Source organism: Lontra canadensis, unplaced genomic scaffold, assembly GCF_010015895.1.
Source record: "Lontra canadensis isolate GAN:19392208 unplaced genomic scaffold, GSC_riverotter_1.0 scaffold12, whole genome shotgun sequence".
In the NCBI taxonomy this organism is placed as follows: Eukaryota; Metazoa; Chordata; class Mammalia; order Carnivora; family Mustelidae; genus Lontra; species Lontra canadensis.
The window spans coordinates 29,115,929-29,128,622 of record NW_022631006.1 but is presented as its reverse complement, the minus strand read 5'-3'; the positions used below and the strand labels follow the sequence as shown (position 1 = coordinate 29,128,622).

Here is a 12,694-nt window from a genome sequence, read left to right as displayed (position 1 = left end):
TTAAATCTTGCTTTGGATCCTGGGTGGGGTCGGCATACGTGTGTGTACACGAACGGACGGGGCAGGCAGCAGGGAGAAGAGGGCGGCGCGGGAGCCACGGTGCAGTTGGGACCGCGCCCTGTTTCTCCCGGGACGCCCCTCCCGCCTAGACCTGCCTCTGCAGTGGACGCGGCGGGCGGGCCCTGCTTGGGAAAGGAGAGAGAGAGCCTGCAGACCCGAGACCCACGCACCTCCGGGAACAACGGGCCTGGGGACACCAGCCCCTGCTCCTGGGAGCGAGGCGGTCCCTCCGAGGTGTCAGGGGGCGGACAGTCCAGGAGACCAGGCGGTGTCTCCCTGCACAGCTCGTCAGCCCCCTTTGGCATGTGTTGGTTCAGCGCACCTCTTGTGCAGAACAGTCGGAAAGCGAGGAAGTTTGTAGAGACCTGAACTTGTGCATAGTTTCGAGAGCAGGAGAAAAAAACAAAAGCTAGGGCTCGTCCGGGATTTGAACCCGGGACCTCTCGCACCCAAAGCGAGAATCATACCCCTAGACCAACGAGCCGATACGGCAAATGCGTCTTTTTTTCCTCTGAACAGGACTTTCTTGTCTGCAGTTGGCCGCCAGGCTGCTTCTGAGCTTCGTCCTGCATTGTGACATTTACTTTTGGCCTTGCTTCGTTTTCTCCCATTTTCATGAAGTCTCACTCCTTTGAAGCCTGGCTCGGTCCTAGCCTCGCTTATTCTCCCCGATCCACACCCTGGACCCCTCCAGGGGCTGGATGGAGTGAGGAGGGTCAGTTTTCAGACCTCGCGCCGCTTGGGTGAGCTCCACCGAGCGCGGCCGGATGGCTCTGAGCGCGAGCTCGAGCGCGGTGGGAGCGCGGTGGGAGCCCGGCAGGAGTCCGAGGACCCGAGCGGAGCTCGCTTGCGAGCCTGGAGGGTCCTGAGCCTCAGGCTGGACGCGCGGGAAGCGTGTCAGTCTGCCACCACGTCGCGCGAGCCTAACATCCTAGGCGGGAAATGGTGGGCATCAAAATCCCAGGAGCCCGAGTCGGTGGGAGGTGCGCCAGTCTGGCGTGTGTTCGGATGGTCCAGGCCCTGAAGGAGAATCAAGGGTTCCATCTCCCACCTTTGTTTCACTTGTTTCCTCGGTCTGGAATTCTTCGTCTCAGCCCAATTCGCGTCAGATCCTGTTGCCCCTTCCTGTTCTGGCCCAAAATCTTTTTTGTAGAACTACAGATATGTATAAAAAGATAAACTAAAGCTGTCGTGTAAGGACCTCCCCCTGAATGGCTGTGTGTATGGAAGGGGGCGGACGCTCGGGTCCGGAGTCCCAGTCCAGGCGGTTTCCTCAAAGTGGAGTCGCTCCCGGCGCACGGCGCAGACAGCGCACACAGCGTTTATATATAATGTTCTGTATCAACGAGTGGATCAACTAGAAGCCAAAAGAAACATGTGAAGGGAGGTTAACTCAGAATTCTTACAGCCGGCTGACAGAGTTGGCTCACACTCGCCACCTCACTAAGAAACTGCCCAACGGGATCCATTTGTTCACATATGCTTGGAGAGCTCAAACTTTCTCTTGGGGACAGGAATAAGGTCTGGAGAAGTCGATTCCAGAAGACAAAATGCCCCCGAGGAAACGAGAGAGCACCGGCTCCCCGACTGCAAACCCCAAAACCGCAGCTCCTCCTTCGAGCCGGAATCGAACCAGCGACCTAAGGATGACCACACAGAGAGCGCGCTACAGTCCTCCGCTCTACCAGCTGAGCTATCGAAGGGGGTACTGATCTTGCCTCTCTAGAGTCACCTATTCAGGACACCTACAAATAGGGGCGCGGGAGAAACAATCTACGGAGACGTGGACGTCGCAGGTTCACAAAGCCAGCTTGTGAGAAAGCCCCGCCCGCAGTTCTAGGGACAACCCTTCTAGAGCCGGATTCCCCGACCGCACGGAGGGGCTTCCAAAGCAGGACCAACCCGTGGGCTCCTCACAGGCACCCCCAGACCCCGTGCATCACGACGCCGCCCGGGGCTGGGGGCATCTGCCCGCCCGGGGGCGGTTGGCTGCCGTGAGCGCGCGGCCCGGGACCTCCCGCCGTGATGTGTGTGGCGTGGAAACCGCCAACCCGCCTCGAAGAACTAGGGAGTGCGGCGGTGGGATACGCAGCTCCGCCCGCGCAGCTCGGCGTCTGGCGGAGAGGGCGGGCCTCCCGGGTCTGGCTCGGGCCTCTTCGCTTTTCCTCACTTCCTGTGCTCGCCTCGGAATCCAAGCGCGTCTGCACAGGCGAAGCGCAACTCTTCCGTTTATACATCCACAGACTCGGGGAGGGAGAGGATGTGGAGTATAGCACATATGGGTAACCCCAGTGTTTCCGCGAGAAAGGACTTCTGGAGAAAATACCTTAAGGTGTTTCAAAGAGGAAGCCGTAATTCCTCTGAACCGATAACAAACCTAATGACCCAAGTCTCGGCCTTCGTTTTCCCGCTGGGGTAGTCAAGTGTTGGAAAACTCGCGGTCACAGGAAACCTTGCGGGACAGCCTACTCTCTCCAGAACGCCTCCTCCCTTTCGGGAGGGGAGCTTGTTCAGGGCTCCAAGCCTGTGCTGAGCGGGGCACTGGGCCGGACTCCCATGCCCCCCACCCCCACACGCGCGCCGCCGCCCCAACCGCCCTCAGCGGTTCTCGGGCTCAAGCCGTCCTCGGGAAGGGCTCTCGCGGCGGGTCAGCACAGCCCGGGCGTCCGCGGACTCAGAGAGCGCTTCCCGCAGCTTCTAATGGACTCCGCCACATTCCAGGCAGCAGACCCGCACTTGCGCAGTAGCGCGTAAGAGGAAACGGATCTGTTCAGCTTGGTTTATTCGGGTAGTGGGACTGTGGCGAGAAGACACACGAACCGAATTTCCGCAAGGGCTAAAATTACCGGAGGGGAGGGCGGGAGGTCTTATTTAAAAGAGTAAGAAATAAGGGTAAAGGCCCCAGCGAGATTTGAACTCGCGACCCCTGGTTTACAAGACCAGTGCTCTAACCCCTGAGCTATAGGGCCTCGCGAGCGATTAGTTTGCTTCTTTCTTTGAAAAGGAAAGTTTTTTATGCTGGGCCTTTGTTAGGGGGATTAAATGTAGGAAGTAGACAAAATCCGAATTTTGTTTCAATCCATTTACTCTTGGAATTTGGTCTGCACGCCCTTGCTAGGGATAACGCGATATGAGGGCCGGTGACAACAGACACCACTATTTTAAAAATCGGAGAAATCTGCCTAAACCAACACATTACAACCCAGAGTCCACCTCAGACCGCCCCTCGCCCCCTGGCCGCAGTCTAAAAATTAAGAGAGGAAATGCGAAGTAGCGGAATTTGACGACCACAGATCTCTCGGCCTTCCCACTGATTTTCTCCTTGACTCAGCATAGCCACCAACTTTCAACCTCCTTCTTCAAGTTCTTTCTGTGTATGGACCTTCCTTACAGCTCGAGCCTCTGCGCCAGAGCAGGCATTTGTTGATTCGTTATTTAATTCATTCCTTCATGCAACAAACACGGAACTCCCAATTCTCTGCTGGTCTGTGCATTAGGAACAAGGCATCAGATACTGTCTTTAACTTGACGTCCCTGTCACAGTCTTGTGGAATAAGAGAAATTTAGTTTTTATGAAAGAGAATAGTGAAAAGTAGCTGTGCCAGCTGTGAGCGGGTGGTGGACCGTGCCAAGCTTCGCAGATTTGCAGGGTGAGCCATCACTCTTCAAATCTTCAGGTGGGAGTGGGATTTGAGCTGCACTTGAAAGGTTAAGACGCAGTCTGGGAAAGGAGTGATCTCTGGTAGAAGAAAATGTCTGAGCAAAGTCTGAAAGAAAAACCGAGGCTTTTAAGGAACCAAGGCAGTACACTGCCTGAGGCAGGTATCTGCCCTCCTGGAAGTAAGGGAAACGGAAGAAGTCAGGTTAGTAGGAGACTGAGAGATTTGTGGAATGAAGTTACAACCTTTAAAAAATCGAAAATGGACACTGAACACTATGTCAGAAACTAATGTTGTACTATATGTTGGCTAATTGAATTTAAACTAAAAAAAAAAAAAATGGAAAATGGAAACTCACCAGGCATGGATATGCAGAATGAATGAATGGGAAGAAAAACCAGAGTCAGAGATACATCAGAGACTGGCCACGGTGCAGACACTCAAACATAAAACCGAAAGAGATTTACAGTTATGGAACTGGAGAGGAAGGAAAGAATGAGGGAGATAGAAGGAAGACAGATTCAGCTGAAGTTAGATATGAATAAAAACTAAGAGATAATAAAGATGAAAGAGGCAGGACTTTCAATTATTATACCTTGAAAAAGCAAGATGATGTTGCAGAGGGGAAAAAAATGTTTAAAGAGAAGGGTACCTAGAAAGGGCAGAGGATGGTGTGCAAGGATTTAGGTAGGATGAATTTGAAGCGAGATTGGGAGAGTTTAGGGGAATTGTACAATTGCTAGAATACTCTTGTGTCTAGAAGACCATAGATCAATAGGTCATGTTTAGATCAAATTACATAAGGTATCCTTTGAGTTATAGGCTCTAAGAGTTATGGGCTCTTGAAGGAAGAAAGTACAAAAAGAACTGGTGAGGACTGAACATGAGCTGAATAGATCTGTTGCAGGCATTTGTCCTATGAGTGGACGTTCAGTATTTTTTTAACTTTTACTTACATCTGATAATTTCACATATTATTAGTAAGTCTGCCCTAGAAAAATTGCTTTCCCAGCTGGCAGCTGGGAGTGGGCATGTGATCTAGGTTCCACCAGTTAGATTCATCCAGGATAAGATTTCAATTTAGATGTATAAAGCAGGAGTGAATGATACCATAGGGAAATCCCATATTTTTTCAGTGGTGAGATATAGGATTTCTTAAGTCTGTAGATCATTATCTTTCTTCAGGTCTGGAAAATTCTTGGTCAGCTTTTCAAATGTTGTTTTGCTCTATTTTTCATTCTCCATTTATGAAATTGGAATTACACCTTCATACCTTGTCCTTCATTTATTTTACCTTCTCGTCCATATTTTCTTTTTCTCTCCATGTTGCATTCTGAATAACATATTCTTAATCCACTAATGCTTGCTACAGCTGTGTTTAATCAGCTGTTAAATCCACCTACTGAGTCAATGTAATTATAAACTGTAATTTTCAATTCTAGAAGTTCTGGTTCTTTTTCAAAACTATGAAGCCAACATTTTTTTCCAGTTTTTTGAGACATAATTGACATACATCACTGTGTTAAGTTTAAGGTGTACAGCCTAGGGGCAACTGGGTGGCTCAGTTGGTTAAGCATCTGTCTTCAGCTCTGGTCCTGATCCCAGGGTCCTGGGATCCAGCCCCACATAGGCTCCCTGCTCAGCGGGGAGCCTGCTTCTTCCTCTGCCTTCCGCTCCCCCTGCTTGTGCGCTAGCACCCTCTCGTTCTCTCTCTCTTTGTTAAATGAATAAATAAAATATTTTTAAAAAATAAGGTGTACTGCCTAATGGTTTGACTTCCATATATTGTGAAATGATTGCTACTATAGTTAACATCCATTATCTCATATAGATATAATTTAAAAAGAAAGCAAAGAAAGAAGGAAAAAAGTTTTCCTTGTGATGAGAACTCTTAGGATTTAACCTTTGAAAAATTTTCATGTATATCATGCAGCAGTATTAATTGTAGTCATCATGCTGTCCATTCCATCCTTGTACTTAAGTTCTTATTTAACTTGTAGTAAGTAGTTTGTACCTATTGACAATCTCTCTCCTAAACCCTTTCCCAAACTCTGCCTGTTAACCACAAATCTGATCTGTTCTTCTATGATTTTGGGTTTTTTTGGGTTTTGTTTTTGTTTTTAGATTCCACATATACATGAGATCCTACAGTACTTGGCTTTCTCTGTCTGACTTATTGCACTTAGCATAACACCCTCAAGTTCCATCCATGTTGTCCCAAATGGCAAGATTTTCTCATTTTTATGGCTAAATAATATCCCATTATATACATATATATATACATATATATATATATACACACACACACACATATATATCCCATTTTATATACTTAAATATATATGTATGTTCCATGTATATATATATGTATATTCCAGAGTTATATACCACAACTTCTTTAACTTCTTTATCCATTCATTCATCAGTGGACACTTAGTTTGTTTTCATATCTTGGCTATTGTAAATAATACTGCCATGAACATGCAGATGCAGGTGTCTTTTTTAAGTTAGTGTTTTTGTTTCCTTTGGCTATATTCCCAGAAGTGGAATTGCTGGATCATATGGTAGTTCTGGTTCTGTTGTTTGTTTTGTTTTTGTTTTGAGGATCCTCCATACCGTTTGCTATAGCAACTGTACTCGTTTACAATCCTACCAGCAGGTAAATCAAATTGCTGAATTTCCTCTTCCTTGCAGATGTTTACCACCGTGTCTTCTATTTCTTTAAACACATTAATGATATTGATTTTAATATGTATAACTGATAATCCCAATATTATTCTATCTATTGTTCTAGTTGATTCTTACTCATGTCACTGTGTTTCCTTGTGTAATTAGTCCTCTTTGAATGTGCACTGCTCAATGTCTTGGCAAAATTATATGCAGTGAATTTTTGAGGCCAAGATGAAGGTGACTTCCTGAAAAAAATAATAATTATGATAAATATAAATATAAATATAAATATAAATATAAAACCTTCTGTTTCTCCCAGGCAGGTGGAGCACTATCAACCCAAAAGGATCCTAAAAATAGTTATTGGCTGGACATTTTCTGAGCCTTCAAGGTGAAGTTAAACCCAAGCTTCTCAGGAGAAGTTGAAAGCTCATTCTTTCCAGTTTTCCTTGCTAAGCTTAGCTTACTTCTGCTGAGCTCCATAACAGTTATTGGAAGTGGGAGGATAGAGGTAGGTTTACTTCTTGTTCATCCTTGCCTTATGGGAATAGCTCTTTAATATTAATGTTAATTAATATTAAACTTAATATTTGCGGAGAGCGTCTTACTTGCTTTTCCATTTTGGATAGGTGCTGGGTCTTGACATCTGTTCCTCTTATTTCTCCTATCCAGAGTCTGCCAAAACTATAGCCCAGTTTTGCAGTAATTAGCAAGTGTCTTCAGAGCTACAAAAGTCAGTGCTTCCCTTACCTATCAGATTCCATCTTTTGCTTGGATTCTGGCCTAGTAGTTGCTTGCTACCATTTTAGTACTTTGATGCTTTTAAGGAGATATGGTAAAATCTTATCCAATATTTTTTCATTTTTCTTCAAGGAGTTCTGTCCAAATTAATTAGCCCACAATTACTAGAAAGGAAATTGGAGTTGTAGGACTGTAACATCAAGCATACTCCACCAGATGAACTGAGAAGCAGAGAAAACATCATCATAGAAAAGAGCATGCCAAAGCACAAGGAGAGGTGATAGCAAGAAAGGGAGCCTGGACACCTTCTAAGTTCCTACTAGCTATGGCCCATTCCAGAGTTCTCAGTGTTTTCCACTCTTGGAATCTATGAGATTTTCCTGGATTATCCCAGAAATCCCCCTTTTTTATTTTAGTAAAAATTGTTTTCAACTTAAAGACTCTTAACTACACTAATGTACTCTCAGTATGTGCCTCTCTACATTACTGCTTTTATCTTCTAATATTTAGATCAACATTTCCCAAATGACAGCTGTATACTGCCAACAGATCTTTGTTCTAGTCAACTTGATCCACTTATAATTCCTCAAATAGAACTCACACCTTTTTCAGTTGTGATTATTTGCCTTATCAACTAGAATGATTTCTCATTTCACCATACCTGTCAAACACTACTTATCTGAAAACCATCTTGATGTTCTTAAAATTCACAATGCCTTTACTGTTTATGGAGTAGATTTAATCTCTTCTTTCCTCTGAAATCCATGAGACTTTTTTTTTTTTTATCCTTGCCATTCCTTCCTCTTCACTCCCACTCTTAGGATACTGAACAGGACAGATACAATGGAGGTGACCCATGATACCTAGACGTAAGCACCCAGACTAACATTACCCCTTAAACATATATTCAATTGTTTATGAAATTGTCAAATTGTTCTGTTCTCCTTCCCATATTTCTTCATCTTATATGAAAGAGTGTCAAAAGATAACACACATTTTAATTTTATTTTTCAATTTTCCAGAGTTACTTCTAAATTATGGTTTCCTATCTATTCTTATGCCCATCTTTTTTTTTTTAAGATTTTATTTTTAAGTAATCTCTACACCCAGTGTGGGGCTTGAATTCCCAACCCTGAGATCAAGAGTCACATGTCCCACCAACCTAGCCAGCCAGGCACCCCACCTATGTCCAACTTTTTGAAAATGCTACAAAAGACACAAAGAAAGAACAAATGAGAAGGCAAAGAAAAAGGGTAGGACATTCTAGTGCACTTAGCTATAGACTACTAAGTTTATTTTAAGAATCATATGCATTAGTGTTGTGTCCTCAGCTTATTCCTCAGCAACTTGAGGGGAAGGTTGTATGATTCATACTTCTTAGTCTCCAAATACCTAACAAAGTGATCAGCACATATCAGGGCATTAATAAATATTAGAAATGGAGAGCAAACAAATGCAGAGGCAAGAGTAGAGGAAAATAAGGAGATTTCAACCCACAGAAATCTGGAATACCAGGAATCTTTTAGTTTCCAGTTCCTGAAGTTCTTGGTAAACAAGAACTAAAAATCTCCAAGGACCTTCCAGGTCTCAACCAGTTTAAGTGTAAACTCTAGGAAACCAGTCTGAATTCAGGAGCCAGGTCTCCTGTGTATGTTGTCACTAAATGGTGTGCCAGATACCAGCACACAGAGTATCTCCACAGAAAAAGGGAGGAATTACCTAAACATAAACCTGTGGTTATCTATTGAGAGTGAGAATCTCTAAGGCAATATCCTCAGATAAACACTAGGTAGAATCAGTTTGACATGGCATGTGCATTCAGCCCCTATAGGGCTGGTTTTCCTCCAGAAAATGTCCGACCTCCTTTCTCCAGCCAGCACATGGTTTCAGATTCCCAAGGAAACACACTTTCCACGAAGAAAAGTCTCACTCTGTCCTGCCAAGTGGATGACCAGTGCCACCCGTCTTTTGGCTTTTCTTTAAACTGAGCAGCACTGGGTGTGGTCTGAGCCACATCTGGATGCTCTCAGGTCTTGGCAAGTAGGATAGGCTACTGGGATGCTAAAAGGAGGTTTCTTGGACTCACAGCTTCTGTAAGACTCTGATTTTCTAACGCCGAGATGGAATGCTCTTCGATCCCAAATAGGGTGAGCTTAACTGCAGGATTGGAGCAAGAGATTTCACGTTTTTAACAGAGTATGAGGAAACTAAGACTGGGTGATAAGGGAATCAGAGTAATAAAAGTATATAAAGAACATCACAAGACTTCCCAGAAACTGCCTGGGATGGATTGCAATGAAAATGCATGTCCTTCAAAAGATGTGCTGTTCAGGCCTTGGGCTCATGAAAGGATTCTCACTTTGGGCAATGGAGGGCCAAGGTTCAAACCTGTAAGATCCAACCTTGTGACACTAAAAACAATAGTGATTCCCCAAGACTTCATTTCTGCATTTCACCAGTGCCCTTCCCCGCGTTTTGGATCCAACAAACTTGTAGGACTGTTCTGTCCCATCTATTAAGAGATTCAAACCTTGCAGCATCCTAAACACAGAGTAGGGAAATGTGGGATCCCTAGATAGCTCAGCAAGAGGAGGGGGACAATATTGTTTATTGTACAGCTGTCCTTGAGCCACTGGCTCCATGAACAGGCTGGGGAAGGGTTTCAGCTGACTCTACAAAAGTTGACTGTTTGTCTTCTAAAAGAAATCTTTTAAGAATTGAAAAGTCAAGCCCTACTCTGCAAACTCTTTCCTGGTGACCAGGAATTCTTGCTGACTTATTCTGCTTTCCATAGCCCCTTTAAATGTCACCTGAAGATTACTTTGGTCTCTGTAAAAGCTTTCTCCTGCTATCTCTGTTCAGACCTTCCACTATCGTCCTTTTGACTTTGATTTCTTCCTCCTTACACAGCTCACGACTGTCCACCTGTTTTATCAGGATGATTTTGTAAGTACTGTTCTCAGGCATATGCCCAGGTGAACCACCAGGAATGCAGAGGACTGAGAGGCTGGCTGGCTGGCTAGCACATTAGAGGAAGAATGTTTAATGGAACTGAAGATCTTACATATGCAAAAGAGAAAACTTGAGGGACATCATCACCATGCTCTAATACTTGATATGCTGTCATGAGGAGAGACGAAACAGAAGTATTCTTTGTGATAAAAGAGAATCAATTCTTAAGTTACAGGAAAATTGTTATTTATAGACATATGTATTCATGTACTTAAGATGTAAAAGACTTATACACTGAAAATTATAAAACATTAATGAAAGAAACTAAAAAGACACAGATAAATAGACATCTGGTGTCCATGGATTGGAAGAATTAAAGCTGTTTAACAGTTTTTATTGGACCCACAGTTTTGGGTCCAAACGACCCAAAATGATCTACAGATTCAAGGCAATCCCTATCAAAATTCCAATGTCATTCTTTACAGAGATAGAAACAAACAATCCTAAAATTCACATGAAACCACAAGAGTCCCTAATGTAAACTATGGTTTTGTGTGAGAATGATATGTCAGTGTTGGTTCATCGATTGTAACAAATATACCACTCTGGTGTGGGATGTTATAGCAGAGAAAGCTGTGAATATGTGGAAGCAGGAGGTATATGGGAATTCTTTGTACTTTCTACTCAATTTTGCTATGAACCTGAACCTGTCCTAACAAATAAATTCTCTATTAAAACCCCACAATATTCCTGAATTTCTATGTATCTAATAACACAGCTTGTTATAAGATGTAAAGATAAAAGATACAGGTTTTATAAGATAAAAACATAATAAAAAAAGCAAATAGGAGAAGCACTGTAAGAATAAGATATATATAAGGGATGCCTGGGTGGCTCAATCTGTTAGGTATCTGCCTTAGGCTCTGGGAAAGCTTGAGTCAAGATCCCAGGGTCCTGGACTGGAATTGTGCATAGGGTTCCTTGCTCAGCGAGAAGCCTGCTTTGCCCTCTCCCTCTGCCTGCCACTCCCCCTCTTTGTGTTCTCTCTCTGTCTCTGACAAATAGATAAATAAAATCTTTTTTTTAAAGAATAAGATATATAAGAACCATAAGTTAACAGAACTAAGGAGAAATAGAAAACTGTATTTATAATTTGGTAGTTTTCTCTGAATACGGAGCAGAGTTGCAGGATCTCAAAAGGCACCTGTTTTTCTCTGAAGTCTAGGTACTAATTGTGAATTAAATTTTCTGTTACTGTCACACGCTAGCAAAAGAGGCACATCAGCATATTGGTGTTCTGTAATTTCCACTTGGTTGCAGTCAAAAAGAACAAGAATTCTTTTCATATAAGGTGCATGGAAATCCAAGTTTGGTGGGACCTAAGAAACGCTCAGGTATGGAGAACTGAGGTGTGACTACTATTCTCTGTATCAAGAGGAGAAGAGGTGAGAATCTAGTTTTCTCCTCCATTCTGGCCTTGCGCTCGTGCTCCTCACCCGGGACCGGCAGGCTTGGGCTTCTGGGGAGGATGAGCAGCGGGAGCACGCTGAATTCTCAGGAATACTAGGTGCTAGGAGCACCAGTGTGGGCTCAGGGTCTGGGCTCTGTCCCCAGGTGAGGGCTTCTCCTGCCATCCCCTTCCCCAGTCGCCAGTAGTAACAGCCGCCAAGAGGCTACAACTGCGCAGGAGAAAGGGAACCTCTCTGCGAGGAAGCCTTATAGGTTCTAAAAGAAGGTACTGAAGGCATCCCAGCCGCAGGAGTCCATCCACCCTGAGACAGGCTTCTCCTCTTCCACCAAGCGGAATCGGGGGAGGAAGCCTCTGCAGACTCCGCTCCGCCAAAACTAGGGAGCGGGCATAGACTGGCACCGCCTCTCTGAGGTTGGGTCTCAAAGACCAAAAGAGAACCAGCAGTCAAGCTTTTTTCTTGATCCTTTTAACTTACGTGCCACGCTTCCTGGAGGGCCAAGACTTCTTTTCTGGCTACGGAACTGAAAAATATCAAACTCAAAATTTAGCGCTGACTTCAGCTTTGGTCTTCGTTACTAGCCCAGCACGACCTTTTACCCCCTTACCCCCACCCCAAAGCTATCTGGAGACAAAAGGAATTCATTCCTCCGTGGCGTAAATACTCGTTGAGCGCTTACTGGGCGCCAGGAGGAAGCTGGCTCGACCCCTGACTTCGGAGTGAGCTTACGTTCTGGATCCCAAGGGCTTCGCTTCCGGAGCGGATAGTTTTAAAGAACTTTCCTTTCAGTTTCTGGAGTGAGAAGAGCTTCCGGTTGGGCGGATCCAGGTTGGGTCCAATGGAGCAGAGGAGGAAGGGAAGAATTTCTCCCGTAGGGTCCTCTGGCAGTATCTATACTCTTGGTCTCAGGTTGGGGGTTCAGAAGACAGCGCTGAAAAACCAGCAGAAAGATATAGCTAGGAAGCGTAGGCAAAACTCCCCTGTAGGTTTGGTAGCGTGGCCGAGCGGTCTAAGGCGCTGGATTTAGGCTCCAGTCTCTTCGGGGGCGTGGGTTCGAATCCCACCGCTGCCAGGGTTTTGTTTCTAATCGTAAGTAGTCATAGCCTTCATCTTCCCTTCAAATAAAAGTGTAGATTCCGGCGG

The 12,694-nt window shown here is 44.8% G+C and overlaps 1 long non-coding RNA gene and 4 other non-coding genes across 6 annotated transcripts; 2 read left to right on the top strand and 3 right to left on the bottom strand.

Moving 5' to 3' along the window:
* Positions 1 to 472: 472 nt before the first annotated feature.
* Positions 473 to 544, bottom strand: TRNAP-UGG. The gene has a single exon. It is a non-coding gene; the product is annotated as a tRNA-Pro (tRNA).
* A 1,128-nt stretch (positions 545 to 1,672) lies between these two features.
* On the bottom strand, positions 1,673 to 1,763 carry TRNAY-GUA. Its single transcript is given in 2 exon segments — positions 1,673 to 1,708; positions 1,727 to 1,763. It is a non-coding gene; the product is annotated as a tRNA-Tyr (tRNA).
* Positions 1,764 to 2,956: 1,193 nt separating this feature from the next.
* On the bottom strand, positions 2,957 to 3,029 carry TRNAT-UGU. The gene has a single exon. It is a non-coding gene; the product is annotated as a tRNA-Thr (tRNA).
* Positions 3,030 to 3,571: 542 nt separating this feature from the next.
* LOC116867327 lies at positions 3,572 to 12,246 on the top strand. 2 transcript variants are annotated; one of them, XR_004382585.1, is made up of 4 exons: positions 3,572 to 3,710; positions 6,709 to 6,900; positions 11,351 to 11,476; positions 11,884 to 12,246. It is a non-coding gene; the product is annotated as an uncharacterized LOC116867327 (long non-coding RNA). The 2 variants fall into 2 exon arrangements; XR_004382584.1 differs by lacking the exons at positions 11,351 to 11,476; positions 11,884 to 12,246 and adding an exon at positions 10,041 to 10,329.
* A 295-nt stretch (positions 12,247 to 12,541) lies between these two features.
* On the top strand, positions 12,542 to 12,623 carry TRNAL-UAG. The gene has a single exon. It is a non-coding gene; the product is annotated as a tRNA-Leu (tRNA).
* The last annotated feature ends 71 nt before the right edge of the window (positions 12,624 to 12,694 follow it).